At 32.7% G+C, this 25,533-nt stretch overlaps 1 protein-coding gene and 1 long non-coding RNA gene across 2 annotated transcripts in view; one reads left to right on the forward strand and one right to left on the reverse strand.

Annotated features, from left to right (window-relative positions):
- The window catches only part of LOC131847025 (calcyphosin-like protein), a 92,465-nt gene that overhangs the window by 61,127 nt on the left and 5,805 nt on the right, over positions 1-25,533 (reverse strand). The window lies entirely within an intron of this gene.
- LOC131847032 (uncharacterized) lies at positions 429-3,748 on the forward strand. Its single transcript, XR_009357696.1, has 3 exons — positions 429-522; positions 629-668; positions 3,479-3,748. It is a non-coding gene; the product is annotated as an uncharacterized LOC131847032 (long non-coding RNA).

A 25,533-nucleotide genomic window follows, 5' to 3' on the forward strand; every position in this document is an offset into this window, starting at 1 on the left:
AAGTTTCATATTTGGATAACAATAAAATCTCAATTTTATATTCATATTTCGATAACTATTTCAATTATATACTTAACATAATTACGAGGTCCTGTAATCACGATATAATATAATATTTCCAACAACTTTTCATCCATACATTTTTACATTACTTACAACATAAGACTACATGACATAAATATTCTTCTCCAACCCAAATATTACATGTTGACTAAATTTGACAAACTTTGTTTTATCAGTTATGGTGCCAAGAGGTGGCAAACAAACAAACATCCACATTCATAGATCCTAATTTGTCATTAAACTTCTTATATGATATAAAAGAATAAAACCTTTTTAGTTCTTGTAACACTTGTCTGGCAGTGAAGACATGAATAAAAGTTATAAACAAATTATTATTACCATTTTTATTTACGTGCTGTCAAGATTTATGTGACATGTTTATGAAGCTAAAAACTGCAGAAATAAAACGTCCATCTCATATTTTATAGTTTGCCGAGATACGTAGGGGGAGCTCCCTAGGTGAGGGGGCTGCGAGTTGCTATTTGTAAATGGATTTTAAATTAAAACCCCCACCTAAGGGTTCGTCTGTTACATTTGATTAAGTAAAATTTTTGCTTTATTGCAGAGCAGCAGACGGAAAGTATAGCTGTGCAGGTTACGACTAGGTATGTATATAGATATATATATATAACACTAATAAGCTACAGCTACACTTTGTTGTGTATGTTGCAACATTCGACTTGGTATGTAGTATGCACACTGTAATAAGATACGGTTATACTATTACGATATTTGACAACTTTTTATATTACTGTAAATTTTCGTCAAAATCTATTCCGTAGTAAGAGGCACTCAAAATAATGTGGCTGGTAATAGATCTAGAGATTATCCCTATAACCTCACAATTTCACTAAATTACCTAGTGTATCTATTATAGCTACCATTACCTATATATATATATATATAAGTATAGATTATACTATTATGTATTGGGAATCTGAATCTGTACTACTAGTACAAAGAGGAAAAATTTAGTTTCTTGAATGTATGATTATATGTTTGTACGTTTGTAATATAAAGATAAAAAATACTTCACCGATTTTAAATAATTCTTTCACCTATAGATTGCTGCAATATTAGTATACCTATACCTACATATGTTATATGCTAAAATGCATGCACAAATAAATTAAATAAACTTAGGTGTTTTAGGCAACATTTACCAGCAACTATCTCATTCTAATTAGAATTATATAATATGTTAAAATCAGCCCACCCCAACACTTAAATGTTGAATGGAAAATAACAGTTTTTTAGAAAAATGACATTTTTTGGAAGCGTAACCTATACGAGATTACGACTCAATCGACCCAATTATTCTTTTAACATAAAATATCAGTGTCGTAAGCTTAGGATTGAGATTATAGAACATTGACACGTTAAAAGAATACCTCAATTTGTGCGGAAAGTGACAAAAAGGTGATTGGGCCCCGTCGCGTAATCGCGTTCTGTCAGCTTTACCCCGAGTTAGTCTTACGTGGGCAGATTCTCTTTATTCCTTTTGACATATGATTGACATTGATCTATTGACAAGAATATCTTTGGAGCTTGGTGTGGATGTTTTAATAATAAGAAAATTACGTTAAAATCTGTTATAAACAATTATGTTGCAAATAATGTATAATTAATCTAATTGGCTTCTTTAAAGTAGATTTTAAATGAAATTAGATATTTTTCATAAATCAATGTATTTTACTTGTCTTACTTTAAATATTACAGTGTATTATCCATATAAATTCAGAAAATAAAGGACATAACAAACTATACTAAAGTACAAAAGTAAGTGTGTTTAAGTAGGTGTGTTTCACATACTTAAAAAAATACAAATATATTTCTTTCCATTTTAAGAAAAACAGTACATCTGTCTATCTATAAAAGATTCAAATTTAAAAATGCCACTCATTGAAATTTCAAGACTAGTACTATAATGTTACCGCATGAGTTGTAAAGTAATTCAATTCCTCGACGACTACAATTCACTGAGTCACTACTCACTCCATTTACCATATTCAAACTCATAGTTTCGACTTCATATGACAGTTACAGTGTTCATAACATCACAAGCTGAACCATAATCGTAAATATGAACGTTTATAGGCATTCATGCGTGACGATTTGAATAAACGCCATTTATAGCATTTTTACGAGTTTTTTGATGAGATAATTGCATGTAACTTATGCTTTATGTGGGATTTGGACTTCCCAATTCAGTTCATTGTACAATGTATGATTTATATAAAATATTACATTTATTCAAATGTAGAATAGACTGCTATCATGTTAAAATTTATATGAGACAGCTACGGTATTAAGCCCTATTATTATCCCCAAATAATCATCGAAATTCTTTCTGTTTTATCATAAACAGCTCTGTACCAAACAATAGACTGAAGAGCCAAAGATAAAAGGTAAAGACTTGTCTGCGTGGGTACCAATGTCGCCTATTCTGGCGCCTCATAGTTTACTTTGTAAGCTTTGTTTAGGTTGTACGGTGCGATTAGGTAGTGAAATTGCAGGATAAGAGATCTCACATCTTAGTCCTCTGAAATGATTACTCACGGGTGTCATTATAACGTGTCTCTTCTTGATAGTTACCGTTTATGATCAAATAGACTGTCAGCTTGTTTACCATTTCAATCACATAAGAAAAGAACCTTTACCGTTCCACAGATGTCTAAAGATTAAAATTGACGATGATCGATGTGAGCACCGTCTAATCATCATTATGAGATATGATACCAATTTTATCCGATATCTATCTTCGAACCGAGTATCCATAGCTTCTGTCCTTGTATACAATTCTCGCTTTTGTCTGTAAAGTTTAACTGATTTCTTATCTTGATTTTTGTTAATTCCAATGTTCACAAAGGGGACAAATTTAAAAGACGATAAATGCCCCAATTTATGTTTAATATTTTAAATAATAATAATTTAATTTTCATCTCAAATAGTTCGCTTATTATACTATAAAGTTTTTTAAATGCAAAGCAATAATGAAAATGTACCATAAATCATAAATGTGTAAGTTAAATGCCTAAGTTACCAACATAAATGTACAGTTACCATATATATTACTGCTTCCATTTATATTTTAGAAACTTCGATCGCAGCAACTTTAAATCTAAATGGTATGTCGCAACTTTATATAAATCTAGGCATTCGACTGGCCGGTTTAGGTAGGACGAAGTTCATATAGTAAAGAATGTCAGACCGGTTACTGCCTTAGGAAAGCTATTCGAAGTTGGAATAAATGTGTCTAGCCTGAATTTACAATTCAATTTGATAACTCACAAAAAAGTCAAGACGGAATATTAATATCAAAATTGTAACAATAATGAACTTGCCTCGCAACCACGTTTGAATCAAATGAATCTATTTTTACTGAATATTAATATTTATGTATTTATGTATGCAGTCGCTGATCCACTTGGCACAGGATAGAGATGCCTGGAGAATATTGGTTGGAAGAAGAATTACTGGTGGTTACGACCCTGCCTTGAGGAATCGACAAAGAAGATTCCTAAAAAGTTCTTTTTGTATATTACTAGTTGAAAAAAAATAATCATACTACTACTACATTAGCATACTACTTAGGAACTGGATTTGGTATTTTAGTACAAGAAGTACAAGTAATTAATGAATATTGGTTGATGGCAAATCACGAGAATACATTAAATAATTATGTGGTTGGTGGTAGGTACGCTGGGTATCGAAATTATCACATTACTATGTATTATAGTTTAAATAGTTAAACTGAGTACCAGCAATCTGCACAATCACAGACTGATAACGCTTGAAACTTACCAACTAAACATCGTTTCACTATAATTATCAAACGCACGAAAGCACCATCTCGAATATTATTATCTACCAGTCACAATGTTATTAGATATGTGCTGAATATTCCTCTAATTAAAATCAATACTCATATTTTTTAAACTATGGCTGAAATTTAATCAAGGCTCTATATTTAATATACGGTCAAAAATTAGTTATTTAATACATAAAGTTACGACATTTATTTAATTCCAGACAAATCGTCTTTTGGGTAACAAAACCGCCCACAGCTCCGGCCATTCCAAGTTCACATTAGTAAATCCAAATTACCCGTTCAATGATTCGAGTCCGTAATCACATTCCCCTGCCAATGTGGGAAACATTAATTTGGGAGGTACGATTATTTATGTCCGTAGACAAGTTTTGTCTACGTTTCTTGTTCTCCCTTTTGCTCTAATGGGTGTTGATAGTAATCACCAATAAATAAAGCCCTAGTTTACGTAAATAGAGTGTCAGGCAGCAAAATTCTTTCATTACAGACTCCTTTGTATGTATGTATTTTGTTTTGCAATTAAATTAGTTTCTCTGGAACTGACCAGTTTTAAATAATTTTTGATCCTTAGTCTGTGTGATCCTAGTTGACCGGTATAAAGAGTGCCTAACGCACTCCATCCCAAATATAATACAATTTCTTATAATTTAATAAAATTTGTATGTATTGAAATAATATATTTCAATGTCAGATAACAATCAAAAGCATAGATTTGTTTTGATTAGAATTTAAGATTTACATAAGATATACCTAATTTAGACTGTATATAACTAAAATAACTATTTGTTACGAAATTACTATGTAACCATAATACATCGCAGGACTAAACCCTATCAATAACAAAAAAAAGCACTAAAATACGATCATTTTTAAAAAGTGAAGTGAAATTAGAAGAATAGTAACCTTTTCCGATTCAAATGTTGTATTCGGTAAGTCAAAGTAAGTTGCTCAGATCTAGAAGGCAGCAAATTTACCAAATAGTTTGGGGACGTAATGAATACGCATCATAAAACATTAGATCCCTATTTGCCCTATAGTCCCTACCTAAGGCTCAGGCTAAATCTACCCTTTTGAACTGTGTCCAACAAAAAGCAAAATGGGTCCATGCGATAAAAGGATTAAAATTTGCGAAATTTATCGCTTTAGGCGGAATTAAAACTGTCCGAGTGTGAATAGATTTGATACTGTCGCGATTTTAGAGATTAACTTAACTACCAAGGGCAGAAAACGGCAATAAAAATATTTTACAATAGGATTTTTTTAATACTAATTTTAATTAAGAATATTTACCTTACTTCCGATGGTTGCGGATTCGATTACTCGCATAATACAAATATTATTATATGTATTCATGAGTATTTGTATGTTTGTATGAGTCCTATTGTTTTCTATATATTATATGTATGCAATTACAAAAAAATCATGTAGTTAAAAAAAGTTTAAGTTTTTTTTAAGTATTTATATGAATTGTATAGTACCTACCTTTGGACTTTTTAAACTTTGTAATATTGCATTTTATTAGCACCTCTTTTATGATATGTTGTAATTTGTAATAAATTCAACTTCTTTCTATCAGCCAACAAGGTTTTATTATTAATTTAAAATACACAAAAGTATATTTTATATATATTAAAGACAGGAAACACAACAAAATTCGTTGGTTTTATCAATTACACTTAATCGTAGATTTCTTCGAATTACTCCAAAAACCATTATCATGTCAAAGTTCTGGGAATGCCCCAAAGTTATAAGGAGCACGCAACATTTATCGTAACCCTGAAATCTAGACTTCAGCAGTCGCTATATCAGTAATAGACTGATCTAAACGACCGACCCACCAATTGAAACTGTGTTATTCTAAACTCATAAGTTTAATAATGAAATAGTTATTGTAAACTCGTGAACGTCTTATAACTACATTATGCTGTATCACATAAATAGCAATTTAGATATATAATCAATAAGTAATACATAAGTTGGGATTTTTTTATCTTATAATAAAAATTATATCTGTCCTAAACTCATTACAGTTAAACGATTCGACTACATTTTTTTACATAGACAGTGGATGTTCATGCTATTAATACACAAGTATATGTATTTGAAAGGATCTACCGGGTTAAGCATATGAAAACTGAACTCGCGTCTGATAAAAACTTCTTACATTTTTCATCTAAAATAGCCACACACTTAATCTCACACCCTAACCCCTATAGTAAGGGAATAATGGGGAAAGGTTCTATTTATGTAACCCCTTAACGAATTTTAAAAAATAGTAACCGTTCCAAATTTTTAATCTTTTACCTTCTTGTTACTTCTTTATTCAGACAGGATGGTATTTTTATATTCTAAATACAATATTCATTTTTACCCCAGGCTATAATAGGTGCCCAATTAATCATTATACCATCTAAGGCGGGATTGTAATTATTTTTGATATGGGTTTATCGTGGTAAAAAAATATTACCTGAACCGTCTGCAATTAATTGATGTTTGGTAGTTGATTTTAGGGTAATAACTTAGTAATAATGAATTTACATTGACTTGCAATATACAAAAGTTTATATGATTTAATGCACTAATCACAGGAATTATTGGTTGATATTTATAAGTTTATTTTAGTGTTCAATACCCCATTAATTGAAGAACGATGTAGTAGTAATTACATAATATCATGCTACGACCAATAGGAATGCAATTTCAATGAAAATTTTCATAACAAAATATCCTTATTCAGAGTATCTGTTTGTATGTGGCTTATAAGTCGCGGGTCAGCTAATATTTAATAAAGTAGGTACAATATGGCTGTTTTCTGATTTAGCGTACTGTCTATGACTACCCATCTGATGAAATACAGTTACCGTAGTTTTTCGTCATCTCGTATACTAGGGGCGTCACTATTGTGCTCCATTAAACAGCATAGTATTTTACTTTCTATTCATCATAACTCCATTTTTATCGTGACGATAAAATTGTATGATATAGTCGGACGTAGAACTATAAAAGCGATTATTGTCTAAATAACCCTAAACAGTACAAAAGTAAATTGAACACGATAAACGATCGAATTTTCTCACACCGCCGTTGTTAATTGTTGAAGTTTCGTTAGATTATAATTCGGCTATCTGATTTAGGAGGTGATTCTTCTCCGGAACTAATATGCATGTGTGAGACGATTTATGAATATGAATGGAGTACTGGGTAAGGATGGATACAAGTCAATGACACACGGTTCTCACCTGTGAGACAGTCACAGTGATACTGTTATTATTTACATAGAAATTCTCTACTTCAAGTCTCTTAAAGAAATCATTTGACTTTCATGACTGTTCTTAAATTGAATCTGTATACTGAACTGGACGGTAGAGAAAGAATATTATAATAAAAAAAATTGACGTTCTATGACGTTTTAAATTTGATTGTGACATGTAAATTTGATAAGTTAAGGAAATGGATGAAATAAGAATGCGTGTACTAATAGTTAAATGCATTCGTGCATTCTTTTTTCATTCATTTTCACAACTCAGACTGATGCTTGTGTCATGGGTGCTAGGCATCTGATACAAATACATAGACACTTTTTTTAGCAAATACATACATAGTACACATAGAAAACACCCAGACAGATACAAACAATCATACACATGAATACCAATGTTTGTACGGTACGATGAATCAAACCCGCACCCACCTGAAATAAATCGGTATGCTAAACCACTAGACCACCGAGGCCTGTTGTATCTGTTTGGTGATTTTTTCTTCCGGTATTCTTATATTCCACAATTCCAAAGTAATGCTGGAAATAATTTATATTAATATACCTAGCTCATAAGCTTGTTTTAGTATACAAGTAAAAGCAGACATGTTTCAGTTTCTACTGTGGTCATGCACATGCAACTTGCGTACAATTTAATTGCACGGAGAAACTTAGCTCGCGTTCTCATTTTGAAAACCATAGACAAGATAGAGTTAAATATAGTAACTACATAAATTATATGAAAATTAACTGTGTCACTACTAGACTGTTTCACTTGATGTTACGAAAACTATTGATTTATATCAAACTCCCACCTACACTGAAATATCACCGCTATTTATAGAATCTTTTATATTTTTCGACGAAATTTTGTTTAGGAATTCTCAATCAAATTTTTGTATCAATTAGAGCATTTTATTAGTAAAATTTACACGTAACTTATAGTATACATATATTTGTGAAATCTATTTATATATTGAATTAAATTAATCTGTTTTTGTAATAAATCCGGCGACAACAAATTATCTAATTGTACAGAATATCTAATATTATTTACTACAAGTAATTAAGTATAAAGTTATATAGCTGAAAAGGTGTAATTTGTCACAAGTTTAATTAAACAAAATTAATAAGCCCATATTTTATTTCCCTTTCACTGACGGCCTAGGTGACCTAGCGGTTTAGCATACTGCCTTATTTCCGATGGTCGCGGATTCGATTCCTCGCACAGTGTGGGTGTTTTCTATGTGGACTATGTATGTATTTACAAAATAAAAGTATCTACATATATCAGTTGTCCAGGACCGAGTCGAGATGGCGCTGTGTGAATTATCCTGTGATTATTATTATAATTCACATAATATAATAAACAATTATTTCATAATCAACAAACATGTACAAGGTATTTATGCGTCCATCATACTGAAACCGTTTGCAACTTGAAGGGTTCTACTCTTTTGAACTGGAAATCTTGAGTTGAATGACCTACTAAATACCTGTAATTTTACTTAGCGTAGATACTTTCATTCTGAATTAATATGCTTATATATTACTCACCAGTACTGTAATATTATTTATTGTGTTATCTGTGACAGTACTTAAATTGTAGATACAGCTGGTTTACAATAATATAATTCAAAGTTAATGTAAAGTAGTCATAGTTTTCTCAATATAAACCTGTTCGTGATTCTTAATAATTAATGAACTGTCATATCTTATGTTTAAAATTTGAACAGAATATAAAAGAAAGGTGCTAAACTACAGATATAATGGGTGGACAAAGGTATGCGTGCCGAATACAGACGACTTTTGAGGCCGGGTCTCCCCCCAGTATTACAACATGGAGCTTAAAGGCTTAGTTGAAGTTCAGAATGGGTGAACTCTGTTCTGATATTCATTGTTAGCAGTGTTCTGATATTAATAAATAATTGTTATAATATCCTAACCAAAATTATAAATATAAAAAGTGGGTGGAAGGGCATTGTCAGTAATGTGGATAAATAACTCCATTGCTAGCAATGTATCATGTCAGGTTGACCTCCACCCGGTCCCTCCTGGAAAGTCATGTTAAATTTCTGGTGACTTTGCGACTATGAGCTAACTGTTAACACACCATTCCATTATCAACCCTTAAAAAAATTTGATTTCATTTCCAATTGATACAACTAATCTTCTTGATCATTGGATCATTTAGCATCGGAAATGACGTAGGCTACTTCATATACCTACGCATACGAAGCTAGAAGTGTATATCGTAAACAAATATTATAATAATGAGGCAAAGTTAGGATGTTTTGAGTTATCTACGGTACTAGTGATCCGATTTTTAATATTCCTTTAGTGTTGAAGAACCTATTTATCACGGAAGGCTATATATATATAGCTATATATATTATACGCTATACATAACCAATAGGAGCGGTGCTGTACAGAAAAATGTTGCATAAACGGTAAAAATGTGATATAGATGAGTTAACAAGTCATGTAGTTACTTACATATATAGATATAGTAATTCCACGTATATATATCAGTTCATTGTTTGGTCTAAATATAAAGATGGTAAAATCTGACTGCCTTTTTTAACTGTGCCATGAATGCAGATAGGCGATAGAAGTTTCCAAAATCTAAATAAACATTTCTGATTCGTCTGAACATCAATTACGTACACTGATCAGACGGTACATGAGTAAAATACTGAGATTTAGTCTGCGGCTACTTTATATTCACAGAGGTGACTTGAGTTAGAACTAATTAGATATTCTAACACTTGAACCTAACCGCTTCAAAGGGTCGAAGGTTCGTCATCAAGTCCTTTGCTAACTAAATTATTACATGTATATATATAATATATAGAGTACCGATCCTAGCTGTGATATATTTCATTTTTTTTGTGATATTTTAGTTAACATTTTTTTAAGAACAACGGCTTTTACGTTAATTTTATCGCAAGATAAAGGAATTTTTATATAGATAGAAAATAATTTATAGCACCTAATATCTACCTTAATAAATTATGACATAAGAAAATAATATTGTTTAAAGCATGAGGGTCAAGTCTAGATGATATTTAATTTTTTAGTGATATTAAATTAGCTAACATATTTTTTAAGAACAACGCCTATCGCATTATTTTTAACACGAGTTTAACAAATTTTTATGTAGTTTAATAAATGAAACTAATCTAAAGTACTTACTATCTTCTTAAATATATATATGACATAAGAACATAAAAATAAATATTGAATATGAAAGTGAGAAGAATTCAGTTGTCCTGTTCTATTTACTACCAGCATACAGTCTGACTGCAAAACAAAAGGTGATATGCAGACAACTTTGTATATAGTGCCCCTATTAAATATACATGAATATTGTTTTAAATTAAAAAAATCTTGAAAAAATGAGATACCAAGATCCCATCAAAGTTAACACAGTGTTATTAGGATAACTCTTAAATACTTTTTATTTTGTAGCAATAATTATAGAAAAATCCACGGCCGGACGCGTTGAGGTGCGTTTCAAAAGCCAGTTTAAATTATAGCGGTAAGGTAAAAAATGAGTCGGCCGTATTAGTCGAATCAATTATATGGTCATCTGGGAGCAGGTAAACAGGTTCTGTGCCAGTCCGCCGACGGTTGGAACCAACTGCACAATATAATACAAAAGATCGTGTTCTGATGAGTTACCGTAGTTTTTCGTCATCTCGTATACTAGGGGCGTCACTATTGTGCTCCATTAAACAGCATAGTATTTTGCTTACTATTCATCATAACTCCATTTTTATCGTGACGATAAAATCGTACGATATAGTCGGACGTAAAACTATAAAAGCGATTATTGTCTAAATAACCCTAAACAGTACAAAAGTAAATTGAACACGATAAACGATCGAATTTTCTCACACCGCCTTTGTTAATTGTTGAAGTTTCGTTAGATTATAATTCGGCTATCTGATTTAGGAGGTGATTCTTCTCCGGAACTAATATGCATGTGTGAGACGATTTATGAATATGAATGGAGTACTGGGTAAGGATGGATACAAGTCAATGACACACGGTTCTCACCTGTGAGACAGTCACAGTGATACTGTTATTATTTACATAGAAATTCTCTACTTCAAGTCTCTTAAAGAAATCATTTGACTTTCATGACTGTTCTTAAATTGAATCTGTATAGGGAACTGGACGGTAGAGAAAGAATATTATAATAAAAAAAATTGACGTTCTATGACGTTTTAAATTTGATTGTGACATGTAAATTTGATAAGTTAAGGAAATGGATGAAATAAGAATGTGTGTACGAATAGTTAAATGTCTATTCGTGCATTCTTATTTCATCCATTTTCACAACTCAGACTGATGCTTGTGTCATGGGTGCTAGGCATCTGATACAAATACATAGACACTTTTTTTAGCAAATACATACATAGTACACATAGAAAACACCCAGACAGATACAAACAATCATACACATGAATACCGATGTTTGTACGGTGCGATGAATCAAACCCGCACCCATCTGAAATAAATCGGTATGCTAAACCACTAGACCACCGAGGCCTGTTGTATCTGTTTGGTGATTTTTTCTTCCGGTATTCTTATATTCCACAATTCCAAAGTAATGCTGGAAATAATTTATATTAATATACCTAGCTCATAAGCTTGTTTTAGTATACAAGTAAAAGCAGACATGTTTCAGTTTCTACTGTGGTCATACACATGCAACTTGCGTACAATTTAATTGCACGGAGAAACTTAGCTCGCGTTCTCATTTTGAAAACCATAGACAAGATAAAGGTAAATATAGTAACTACATACATTATATGAAAATTAACTGTGTCACTACTAGACTGTTTCACTTGATGTTACAAAAACTATTGATTTATATCAAACTCCCACCTACACTGAAATATCACCGCTATTTATAGAATCTTTTATATTTTTCGACGAAATTTTGTTTAGGAATTCTCAATCAAATTTTTGTATCAATTATAGCAATATATTAGAAAAAATTACACGTAACTTATAGTATACATATATTTGTGAAATCTATTTATATATTGAATTAAATTAATCTGTTTTTGTAATAAATCCGGCGACAACAAATTATCTAATTGTACAGAATATCTAATATTATTTACTACAAGTAGTTATATAAGTATAATAGTTTATATAGCTGAAAAGGTGTAATTTGTCACAAGTTTAATTAAACAAAATTAATAAGCCCATATTTTATTTCCCTTTCACTGACGGCCTAGGTGACCTAGCGGTTTAGCATACTGCCTTATTTCCGATGGTCGCGGATTCGATTCCTCGCACAGTGTGGGTCTTTTCTATGTGGACTATGTATGTATTTACAAAATAAAAGTATCTACATATATCAGTTGTCCAGGACCGAGTCGAGATGGCGCTGTGTGAATTATCCTGTGATTATTATTATAATTCACATAATATAATAAACAATTATTTCATAATCAACAAACATGTACAAGGTATTTATGCGTCCATCATACTGAAACCGTTTGCAACTTGAAGGGTTCTACTCTTTTGAACTGGAAATCTTGAGTTGATTGACCTACTAAATACCTGTAATTTTACTTAGCGTAGATACTTTCATTCTGAATTAATATGCTTATATATTACTCACCAGTACTGTAATATTATTTATTGTGTTATCTGTGACAGTACTTAAATTGTAGATATAGCTGGTTTACAATAATATAATTCAAAGTTAATGTAAAGTAGTCATAGTTTTCTCAATATAAACCTGTTCGTAATTCTTAATAATTAATGAACTGTCATATCTTATGTTTAAAATTTGAACAGAATATAAAAGAAAGGTGCTAAACTACAGACATAATGGGTGGACAAAGGTATGCGTGCTGAATACAGACGACTTTTGAGGCCGGGTCTCCCCCCAGTATTACAACATGGAGCTTAAAGGCTTAGTTGAAGTTCAGAATGGGTGAACTCTGTTCTGATATTCATTGTTAGCAGTGTTCTGATATTAATAAATAATTGTTATAATATCCTAACCAAAATTATAAATATAAAAAGTGGGTGGAAGGGCATTGTCAGTAATGTGGATAAATAACTCCATTGCTAGCAATGTATCATGTCAGGTTGACCTCCACCCGGTCCCTCCTGGAAAGTCATGTTAAATTTCTGGTGACTTAGTAATATATATAAATTTCAGCTTTATTAAAATGACGTAAGTTTATTTCTAAAATAGTATAGTTTAGGGGGGTCCGGCGGGGGGTTGGAACCACACTAAGTGTCTGGCAACGAGCAGAGCAAGTTATAATACTGTTACGAGCAATATGTGAAAAAATGGAGCATCTTAAAATAACGAATTTGATATGAAATTGTATACACCGTTGTTACCCAATATACGGTTTCAATGAGTCTGGCAGGATAAGGAACCAAGGCAACTGTCTGGCAATTCAGGAAACTCAGTTTAATAGTTCTCTCAATAATATATATAAAGTTCAGCTTTATTAAAATGACGTAAGTTTATTTCTAAAATAGTATAGTTTAGGGGGGTCCGGCGGGGGTTGGAACCACACTAAGTGTCTGGCAACGAGCAGAGCAAGTTATAATACTGTTACGAGCAATATGTGAAAAAATGGAGCATCTTAAAATAACGAATTTGATATGAAATTGTATACACCGTTGTTACCCAATATACGGTTTCAATGAGTCTGGTAGGATAAGGAACCAAGAAAACTGTCTGGCAATTTAGGAAACTCAGTTTGAGAGAACTCTCAATAATATATATATAAATTTCAGCTTTATTAAAATGACGTAAGTTTATTTATAAAATAGTATAGTTTAGGGGGTCCGGCGGGGGTTGGAGCCACACTAAGGGTCTGGCAACGAGCAGAGCAAGTTATAATACTGTTACGAGCAATATATGAAAAAATGGAGCATCTTAAAATAACGAATTTGATATGAAATTGTATACACCGTTGTTACCCAATATATGGTTTCAATGAGTCTGGCAGGATAAGGAACCAAGGAAACTGTCTGGCAATTTAGGAAACTCAGTTTAATAGTTCTCTCAATAATATATATAAAGTTCAGCTTTATTAAAATAACGTAAGTTTATTTCTAAAATAGTATAGTTTAGGGGGGTCCGGCGGGGGGTTGGAACCACACTAAGTGTCTGGCAATGAGCAGCGCAAGTTATAATTATGCTACGAACAATATATGAAAATATGGAGTTTCTTAAAATAACTAATTTGATATGAAATTTTTTACACCTTTGTTACCTGTTACCTGCCAAAGGAACCACGATCCACGTTTCATGTTTGGGGATCGTTCTTACCTATGTTGGGGACACACATACAAGAACTTTCACGGTTACTAAAATGACGTATGTCTGGCCGTCGTGGGCTCTTGCTCTATAATGAGGTAAAGTTAGGATGTTTTGAGTTATCTACGGTACTAATGATCCGATTTTTAATATTCCTTTAGTGTTGAAGAACCTATTTATCACGGAAGGCTATATATATATAGCTATATATATTATACGCTATACATAACCAATAGGAGCGGTGCTGTACAGAAAAATGTTGCATAAACGGTAAAAATGTGATATAGATGACTTAGCAAGTCATGTAGTTACTTACATATATAGATATAGTAATTCCACGTATATATATCAGTTCATTGTTTGGTCTAAATATAAAGATGGTAAAATCTGACTGCCTTTTTTAACTGTGCCATGAATGCAGATAGGCGATAGAAGTTTCCAAAATCTAAATAAACATTTCTGATTCGTCTGAACATCAATTACGTACACTGATCAGACGGTACATGAGTAAAATACTGAGATTTAGTCTGCGGCTACTTTATATTCACAGAGGTGACTTGAGTTAGAACTAATTAGATATTCTAACACTTGAACCTAACCGCTTCAAAGGGTCGAAGGTTCGTCATCAAGTCCTTTGCTAACTAAATTATTACATGTATATATATAATATATAGAGTACCGATCCTAGCTGTGATATATTTCATTTTTTTTGTGATATTTTAGTTAACATTTTTTTAAGAACAACGGCTTTTACGTTAATTTTATCGCAAGATAAAGGAATTTTTATATAGATAGAAAATAATTTATAGCACCTAATATCTACCTTAATAAATTATGACATAAGAAAATAATATTGTTTAAAGCATGAGGGTCAAGTCTAGATGATATTTAATTTTTTAGTGATATTAAATTAGCTAACATATTTTTTAAGAACAACGCCTATCGCATTATTTTTAACACGAGATTAACAAATTGAAACTTTTATTATGTTTTCAAAGGCGAGATTATTGAAAAGTCAATGATTTACTTTTATATTTGATTTTATTGCGAGGAAAAATAATAGTACTGTTTCTACGTAACAGGACACACCCAATCTCTTAACAGTGATATTTATCTACCATCATAAAAAAAATAAAAATAAAAATATCAAATTATATGTGGGTAGTTTGAAACAGAGAACAAGGTGGTAAAATTAAATGTTGCAGTAAATATGTGCTTAGGTACAAACAAAAAACATCTAACATACCGCCCACCAAGGACATATTATGACAAGTATGTCCTTCAACACCGCCCACCTTGCTACTGTATCAATTATTTAAATCACTAAATTATCTTAATTAAGCCATAGTTATATCTAATAACAATTATGTAAAAAAAATGTAAACAATTAACAATAAACTATAATGAAGTAACATGCTGATGATTAATATGCAAAAATTATAAGATCTTGTTTTAACTTTGATCTTCTAATATCAACAATTTCACCTTATCATGTATACAATACAACAGTTAGTCAGATACAACGCAGTGAATTAAACGAAAAAAAAAAAAAAAAATAATAAACAAATCTGGTCTGTTGACCTACGCATGTATGCAACATATCATAATAATGCTTACATATGAATACTTTTACCTAGACATATTTGAATTATTTACTGACACTTTGTATATTTACACTAATAAGTGCGAAACGAAACTGATCTCAAACAAAATATTACTCATAGTTATTTAGTTATAGGTAGCACGCATAATTTAGAGGTAGGCCTTTTGATTACTGAATCTTTAGTACTCAAAGTTACTACTCGTGTAAGTTTATCAGGACCCGGGTGCTTCTGTTCTACCTTTCCCAATAACCACCTACCTGGAGGCAAATCGTCTTCTTTTACCAGTACTATATCACCAATGTTTGGTTCCGGTATTTGGTGGGCCCATTTATGTCGCTGTAAAAACTGATTTAAATAATCCTGAGACCAAAGACGCCAAAAATTTGCAACATTCTCTGTGATAGTTGCCATCGTCTAAGAGTAGTTATACCAGAATCCTCATAATTTGAATCGGGTACTACAACAAGTGGTTCACCGACTAGGAAATGGGCTGGTGTTAACACTGTTTCTTCGGTTTGGTCAGCCACGTATGATAACGGTCTCGAATTAAGACACGCTTCAATTTGTGCCAGCACTGTTATCATCTCTTCAAAGGTCAACGTCGAGTTTCCAACAACTCTTCTTAAATGGTATTTTACAGATTTTATCCCCCCCTCCCAGAGCCCCCCAAAGTTAGGAGCACGAGGCGGGATAAAATGCCACTCTGTTCCGTTGGTTGCAAGTGATTGGGCCAATTCTGGTATAAATTTGGATTTTTCCTCCTTGAATAAGTCGCTTAGCTCCCGCGCAGCGCCCACAAAGTTAGTGCCGTTGTCGCTATACAAATGAGAACAACGGCCACGTCTGGCAACAAATCTCTTAAATGCAGCCAGAAACCCTTTAGATGTCAAATCACTAACTGCTTCCAAGTGCACAGCGCGTGTAGACATGCATATGAAGAGTGCAATGTAACCTTTGTAAGACTTGTTACCTCTGCCCTTAGAGACCCTGATATTAATGGGACCGGCGTAGTCTACTCCACTACATAAAAAAGGTTTCCGACATGGTGTCACGCGTGGAGATGGCAGTTGTCCCATTAACTGTGCTCGTGTTTTCGATGAATACCTAATACAGATTACACATTTTCTTACGTAAGCCTTGACCAGAATCTTCATGCCAATGATCCAAAATTGAGATCTGAGGTAAGTTATCATAATTTGAGGGCCACCGTGCAGAGTCTTTTCATGTGCATCTGCGATAAGAAGATGTGTAAATTGGCCGTTTTTGGGAATTAGCATTGGATGTTTACGATTGTAATTCAATTGAGATATCTCCAATCGTCCACCAACTCTAAGAATTCCTGTAGAATCAATAAAAACATTTAACGATTTTAGTGCCTTGCCTGTTGTACATAAGCTTTTTTTACTTTTTAGTTCCTCCAGCTCCTCTGAGAATTGTTCTTCTTGACATTTTCTAACACATACCACTTTGGATTCATCTATTTCAGAAGGAGTAATGTAAATAGTAGTGTGTCTCGTTGTTACTGGACTTCTTAAGTATAAGAATCGCCTGCAATAAGCCACAATTCGAAGTAACTTGGAAAGCGATGAGAATTTGTTCCAGAATGTAAAATCCAACATAGTTGTATGAACTTTCACTTCTTCGAGTTTAGTTATCAGATGTTTTGGTTTTTTATACTCTATTACTCTCTGCCTTAAAAATTCTGGACCCTGAAACCAAATTGAAGTCTGACCCAGATCAGTAGGAGATACACCTCGTGAAGCACAGTCTGCGGGATTTTGTTTAGAGGACACATGTGACCAGTGATGTGTATCCAAAATACTCAATATATCTGAGACTCTGTTGGCAACGAATGTTTTCCAGCGGCTTGGATGGCTATTTAACCACGCTAAAACGACTTCCGAATCCGTCCAAGCGTGCAGATCGCTCTGATTGATATGCAAATCATCGGCTACGTCTACAATCAATCTCGCTAATAACACTGCACCACACAATTCTAACCTCGGAATAGACACTTGTCTGATGGGTGCCACTTTCGTTTTTGAGGTAACTAACGAAATATGTACGTTGCCTTCCGAGTCGACGGATCTTATATAGACAACGGCCGCATAAGCCATTTTCGAGGCGTCTGAGAACCCGTGTAATTCGGTTTTTACATTTTTACATCGTGTACCCAACCAACGAGGAATTTTTATGGAGCGCAATGATACTAATCCATGTCGGTAAGTATTCCATTCCAATAGTAAGTTACTAGGAACTTCTTCATCCCATTTAATCCCGGCTAGCCAAAGCTTTTGAATTATAACTTTAGCTAAAATGATAGTAGGTGCTAACCATCCTAGAGGGTCAAATAACCGTGAAATATCGGATACAATAATTCTTTTTGTTGCAGGTTCTAGTTGCCGCTGGATTTCCACTGAATACTGAAAAACATCAGCATGAGGATCCCAGGTAAGTCCAAGAATTTTATGATTATTATCAACCTTTATTTCTAAGTCTTGGTTTAATTTTAATTTTTCTTCTTTCATTTGATTGCATAAGTCTCTATTATTACTAATCCATTTTTCTAACTGAAAGCCCCCTTTCACTAAAATTTTATTCATGTTTTTATAAATATTAAATCCTTCTTCAATTGTTTCAGCTCCTGTCATGAGGTCATCAATATAAAAATCATTTAAAATTATTTTTGCAATTATTGGATTATTCTGGCATTCATCACGAGCAACCTGTTGTAATGAACGTACAGCCAGATACGGACCAGAAGCAGTTCCAAACGTAACCGTAGAAAGCTCGTATTCTTCAATCTCGTTTTCTGGTTTATTTTTCCATAAAATGCGTTGAAAAATACGATCATTTTTATGAACTAAAACCTGCCGATACATTTTAACAATATCGGCAACTAAAACAATAGGATGCGTTCTCCAGCGAGTAATAAGATGATGAATATCGGCTTGCAAGGTAGGACCAACCATTAAATTGTCATTTAATGACACACCATTTTTACCTTTGCAGGAGGCGTCAAATACAACTCGTATCTTCGTGGTTGTTTTATCCTCCCGAATGACTGCATGATGAGGTAAGTACACGGCATTTTTATTATTTTCTTCTTCCCTAGGTACCCTGGTCATATGATGAAGCTCTAAATATTCGTGTATGACTCTTGTATATTCTTCTCTAAGATTACTATTCTTTTGAAATCTATATTGTAAGCTATTTAATCTTCTCTCAGCTATTACTCTAGTTTCACCTTTCCTACATTCTGGTTCAGCATCTCGTAGCGGAAGTCGAACAATGTAACGACCACTCTTATCTCGACTGGTAGTTTTCTCAAATAATTCCTCACATTTCGCTTCTTCCGGTGTAAGCATTTTTGTTTTTTCAGATGGCTCCGCTTCCAGCTCCCAAAACCGTTTCAATAACGTATCATAATCTACGATCGTATGCATAACACCAATATGCGATTGAACATCAGAATTATAATCTGCATCAATAGCACCAGATATAACCCAACCGAATGCTGTATCCTGAGCAACAAGTGATCCAGTCGAGCTTCTTCTCAAACCTTCTCGAATGACTTGACTGTAAATTTCAGCACCTAACAAAACATCTATTTTGTTAGGTCTATAATATTCAGGATCAGCCAGTTCATCCTTATTAAGGTCAACCAATTCTATTACCTTCTTAACCTTCATAACTGGAAGAAGGGATGTAATAGATTTTAATACATAAGCCTTAAGTTGTATAATATAATTTGGATCTACTCTAGACTGCATTTTGACTGTCACTGTATAATTGGACCTGACATTTTTGTCTCCTCCTACACCTATAATACTGTGCCTGGATGGCATTTTTTTAATCCTAAGTACTGAGCTGTCATCTCAGTAATAAATGAACCTTGTGACCCTTGATCTAACAAAGCTCTTATATCCCTGTATGTTCCATCTTTCGACTCAGCTTTTACATGAGCTGTGGTCAGTAAAACTGTGCCATAACAATTTCCTGTCGAAAGATATGAATCACTAGGCTTCAAGTGTTTTGTGGTAATACTATGATTTACCGTTACCTCCTTCGTCGACTCTGTATTTTCAGTAGACGAAATTTCCTCACTCCCTCCATTGACTTCACAATTAGATCTTGCAACGCTGTGCACACTGGGGTGCAGTAATGTATGGTGACGTCTTTTACAAACGTGGCATCTGAGAGATGTTTTACAAAACTTGGCAGAGTGGTTACCTGTTAAACATATAAAGCATAGTCCATTTTCTTGTGCAAATTTACGACGAGAATCATTTGATTCCTTGCCGAAACCCTTACACGACGTTATTCTATGGGCAGCTGAACAAAATACACACGTGACTATTTTTTTATCGACATTTTTGGTATATGCATGAAAAGATTGAGTGTTCTTTTGGGATCTGTCAACTAAAGACCTACCATCTAAATTTTCTAGACCTCGAAAACGACCGGTTAAAAATTCACTGAATTGTGCAAATGTTGGTAATTCATCACTCGAATCTGATGAGACCTTTAACTCCCACACCTTTCTTGTCTCCTTGTCTAGTTTCGCACCTATTATATGTATTACAATTATATCCCACGAAGACACATCGACTCCTAAATTTTTTATAGCGTCTAAACAATCTGTAGTGGTACTTAAAAGTCTTTTAATTTCATTTGCCGATTCGAGAGTTAAACCCTTTTGGTTTAATAATCGCTTCAAAATAGCGTTAGCTAAGAATTTTTTATTATTATACATAGTTTCCAATTTATTCCAACTACTTTTATAATTTTCCGCAGTAACATTTACATTTCTCAATAACATTTCAGCATCACCCGATAAATGACCTTTTAAATAATAAAATTTTTGTGCGTCATCTAAATTCTTATTTGTGTGTAGAAGGCCTAAGAATAAATCTCTAAATGTATGCCACTCCGTATATTTGCCTGTGTATATAGGAATTTTAATTTCTGGTAATTTTACGTTATGTCCTGAATTTACACTTTGACTGCTACATGAACTTGGACTAGACATTTTTAATTTGTTTAACATGTCTTTTAATTCTGATTTATATAATACATATAATTCTTCCACCTCATCATAAACACCATTATTATAATATTCTGAATTCAGTAACTCAGATTTTTTGACTTCACAAATAATTTGAGTATGTGTTTGTGTGAATTGAATCCACTGTCTTTCAACATTTTCTAACCGTGCTTCAATGTATGAAATAGATAATCTATCCTTTGGGGACTTTTTAAAATTAGACCTAGCTTTACCTATATTAAATTTTACATCTTTCTGTACGTTACTTAATGATTCCATGATTAATATTATAAGATCCAATGAATATATATCTAATTAATTAACCTTATTAGTCTTACAATCAAAATATATAATCTATTTTATATAATGTAAGAGATAGGTCTCCAAGTGCATTAAAATAAGAACAAAAATCACAATATATTTTTTTTGCAATAAGTAAATGAATAACTCAATGATGACAAAGTCCAAAGTCCATATAAGTATCGCGCGGGTAAAGTCTATTTGTATATTCTTGAAACACTTTTGAATATTACTTTTTTTGGTAAAATTAAAATTGTACTCACGGTTTTATCACTTCACACTCACTTGCATCTAATTCAAATAGTAAAAATCTTCTCACTTTATTAGGTACCTGCTATAGGTACGCTGAATTCACAATTTTTTCCACTGCCTTTTGCCTCCCGTACGTCGTTCCTCCGGGAATGAACCTCCCGGATCCTATTCGCCGTTGCCAGCTGATGGGATAATTAGATAGCAATCCTGGTTTGCTATCTTGTGAGACGTAGGGTGATTATCACTTCACCACCGGTGATTATATCAAAAAACACCTTTAGCCAATATCCGGCTCGAAGGACCATGAAACTTTTATTACGTTTTCAAAGGCGAGATTATTGAAAAGTCAAGGATTAACTTTTATATTTGATTTTATTGCGAGGAAAAACAATAGTACTGTTTCTACGTAACAGGACACACCCAATCTCTTAACAGTGATATTTATCTACCATCATAAAAAAAATAAAAATAAAAATATCAAATTATATGTGGGTAGTTTGAACCAGAGAACAAGGTGGTAAAATTAAATGTTGCAGTAAATATGTGCTTAGGTACAAACAAAAAACATCTAACACAAATTTTTATGTAGTTTAATTAAAGTACTTACTATCTTCTTAAATATATATATGACATAAGAACATAAAAATAAATATTGAATATGAAAGTGAGAAGAATTCAGTTGTCCTGTTCTATTTACTTAGCATACAGTCTGACTGCAAAACAAAAGGTGATATGCAGACAACTTTGTATATAGTGCCCCTATTAAATCTACATGAATATTGATTTAAATTAAAAAAAAAACTTGAAAAAATGAGATACCAAGATCCCATCAAAGTTAACACAGTGTTATTAGGATAACTCTTAAATACTTTTTATTTTGTAGCAATAATTATAGAAAAATCCACGGCCGGACGCGTTGAGGTGCGTTTCAAAAGCCAGTTTAAATTATAGCGGTAAGGTAAAAAATGAGTCGGCCGTATTAGTCGAATCAATTATATGGTCATCTGGGAGCAGGTAAACAGGTTCTGTGCCAGTCCGCCGACGGTTGGAACCAACTGCACAATATAATACAAAAGATCGTGTTCTGATGACTTAACTAGGAATATTAAATGAATACATTTATCTGCGTGTAGATTTTGCGTTGTAAAGAGGAATATTACTGTGATTTTGCTTGAAAACATTTGCTTCTGTATGCCGAGATATGATTATGCTGATTAGTACACCCGTATCTTTGTCTAAATACTCCTAAATTTACCCTATATGGTATATCTACATTTATCAGCTGATTTCGTATATTTCCAAAACGGGTTATCTACAATGAGACTGTATTTTTTGTGATATATAGTATAGTATAATAAAACATATAAAAATAACCCTAGATAATTCACACAGCGCCATCCAGTGCCAAGAGCTTGTGTTATGGGCACTAGACAACTAGTACAAATAATTAAGTATTTTGTAAATATATACAAATATACATAGAAAACACCCTGACTGATGCATAACAATCGTTCTTATGAGTATAAATGTATGTACTACGTGAGGAATCAAACCCGCGACCATCGGAATTAAGCCGCTAGACTATCGAGGCCGTCAAGGCATCTACCTAAACCTATGAAACATGTTTATCTTTTAATTTTACTAAATTGTTCATACATATTTAATATCGTAAGAAAGGTGTACTTTCTTCTGTAATAAATATCTTATTTGAAAATTATTATATTATATATAATATCAAAGCAAAGTTTTGAACGAACCTTGAGAAAATCTAAGCATTTTGAACTGAAATAATAATTATTATTGTTTTAGAGAAATAAATCGCATTTAATTCGTAAAAGTTTGTCTAAAAAAAGTATACAAGCGAATTGTGAAACCTTTTTTCTTAAAGTTGCTTAAAAATGTAAAGCATAGATACAAAACATCGTTTTGTTGCTATTATTTTGCGTGTGAATAACTTCAAGTATATACTTTCCCGTTGTAGAACAACATTACAACGAGGTTTTGCCTCATAAACTCGACGCGACCATGGCATGGCAATTTATTTCGCGTTAGACCTCCGTGCTTTAGGCTTTTTCCACGGGTTCCCTCCAACTCCACTGCCCGGGGCGGAAACAACCCTTTTCACAGTATCGAACTTGGGAAATTACAGGGTTTACGACAGAAAAATAGATAGCCTCACTGTGTTTTCGAGTGAAGCTTGACGCTTATACATTTTGTTATTGAATACAAAATGAGTTCGCAGTTGCTTCACCCTCCTTACATTCTAATCATCTGTACACGTTTTGTATATGTATTAGGTTTAGTTTTTCAAGGTCTATCTATACTAGGATTGTTTTCGCGCGTTTTTTGGTCCTCTTATATAACAAAAGCCCTTAATATAACAAAAAAATGCACTGAGCTCCATACCAACTATATAATTTAGTACCTTACGTTATTGGGTTTTAAATTCTAATAATAGCATAAAAATTATCCAGTTAAATCCATATATATATTGTAATGGTAAAAATCAATTTTACAATTTTTTTATTAAACAAAGATTTTATTATTTATTTATTATAGTTCTGTGGAATTACAACTCTTATGACGTCATTACAATGTATTTTGTGACGTCATGCTCTACGATTGTGGTAGAATTCATGTACATAAGCGATTACTACTAGCTGCCCTCTGGTGGGTCGTCACTTTGTTTGTCATTTCAATTATACATAAAAATATGACACAGTTAAGTATAAACCTGTGTAAAACAATACAGAACCATTATTTCATATGTGACAGTATTACCTTGTATTTATTACTCATATAACGACTCACTAGTTGTGTGATTTAAATATGTTTGACAAAATATTGTTCGATGTTATCTGTTGGAAAATGACACCAACATCCGTAATAAAGATCTCTTATCGTATTTAGTCACAATAATAAACATTTTAAATTATATTCGAAAGGCATATGTATAAGTACCTATTTCGAATATTATATTGATTTGGTTCTTTAGTTCAGTTTGGTATAGGGTACTGTGTCTGCGTTATATACAACCTACTGGTTGATAATATTGCATATAATAACTATTTTTATTTTTGATTAACAAATTAAAAGCTTATATAAATGACTGGGACCATATTCACACAACGCCTTCTATTCCCAAACTAAGCAGAGCTTATACTACTATAGCAGATGGAAATAATTAAAATATAATTTGGAAATACATATAACTACTAGGACAACACCCAAACCAGTACAAAAATCATCTATGGCTTATAATTATCCTAAATTATTAAAATTACTATCCAAGGTCACTATTCTACACGAATGAAGTCGCGGACTATGTTAGTAATGAGCATAAATGTTTGTATCGTGAGTATCAAACTCGCGACCATTGGAAGTAAAGCGTAAATATAAAATATCTACTCTTCACAATATTCATATGTAAGGTCATCCAATGTCATTGAACATTATATTAACCCTGTTGGGGAAATCCAGTAATAAGATCGTTTGTTTCACTTTCGCACCATGACGTGGCGCCGCCATGTCGACGTTGCAAGCTGCCATGTTCAGTTATAGCAGACTGACTTTTGCGCTAGGTCGAACCAAAATCAAATAAAAAAATGACAAATGGCATTCTTGAAGAGTTGATTCGACACATAACGGGTATAAAATAAGTGTCACAGAAACTAGGTGAACTCTTTTTTGTTTGTAAATTGATTGGAATAAAGCAAACACAAAATTTTGTAGCTTACAACATTACAGTGAAAATCGCATCCAAATCTGTTAAATCGTATCTGAGATTAGCGCACACAAATGCACAGATATACTAACAATTGTTTTAGGTTTGATTGCGTTGACAAAGTTCCTACAATTTTTCTCATATAT

The sequence above is a fragment of the Achroia grisella genome, unplaced genomic scaffold (assembly GCF_030625045.1).
Source record: "Achroia grisella isolate CSIRO2021 unplaced genomic scaffold, CSIRO_AGI_Agris_v1 utg515, whole genome shotgun sequence".
Taxonomy (NCBI): Eukaryota; Metazoa; Arthropoda; class Insecta; order Lepidoptera; family Pyralidae; genus Achroia; species Achroia grisella.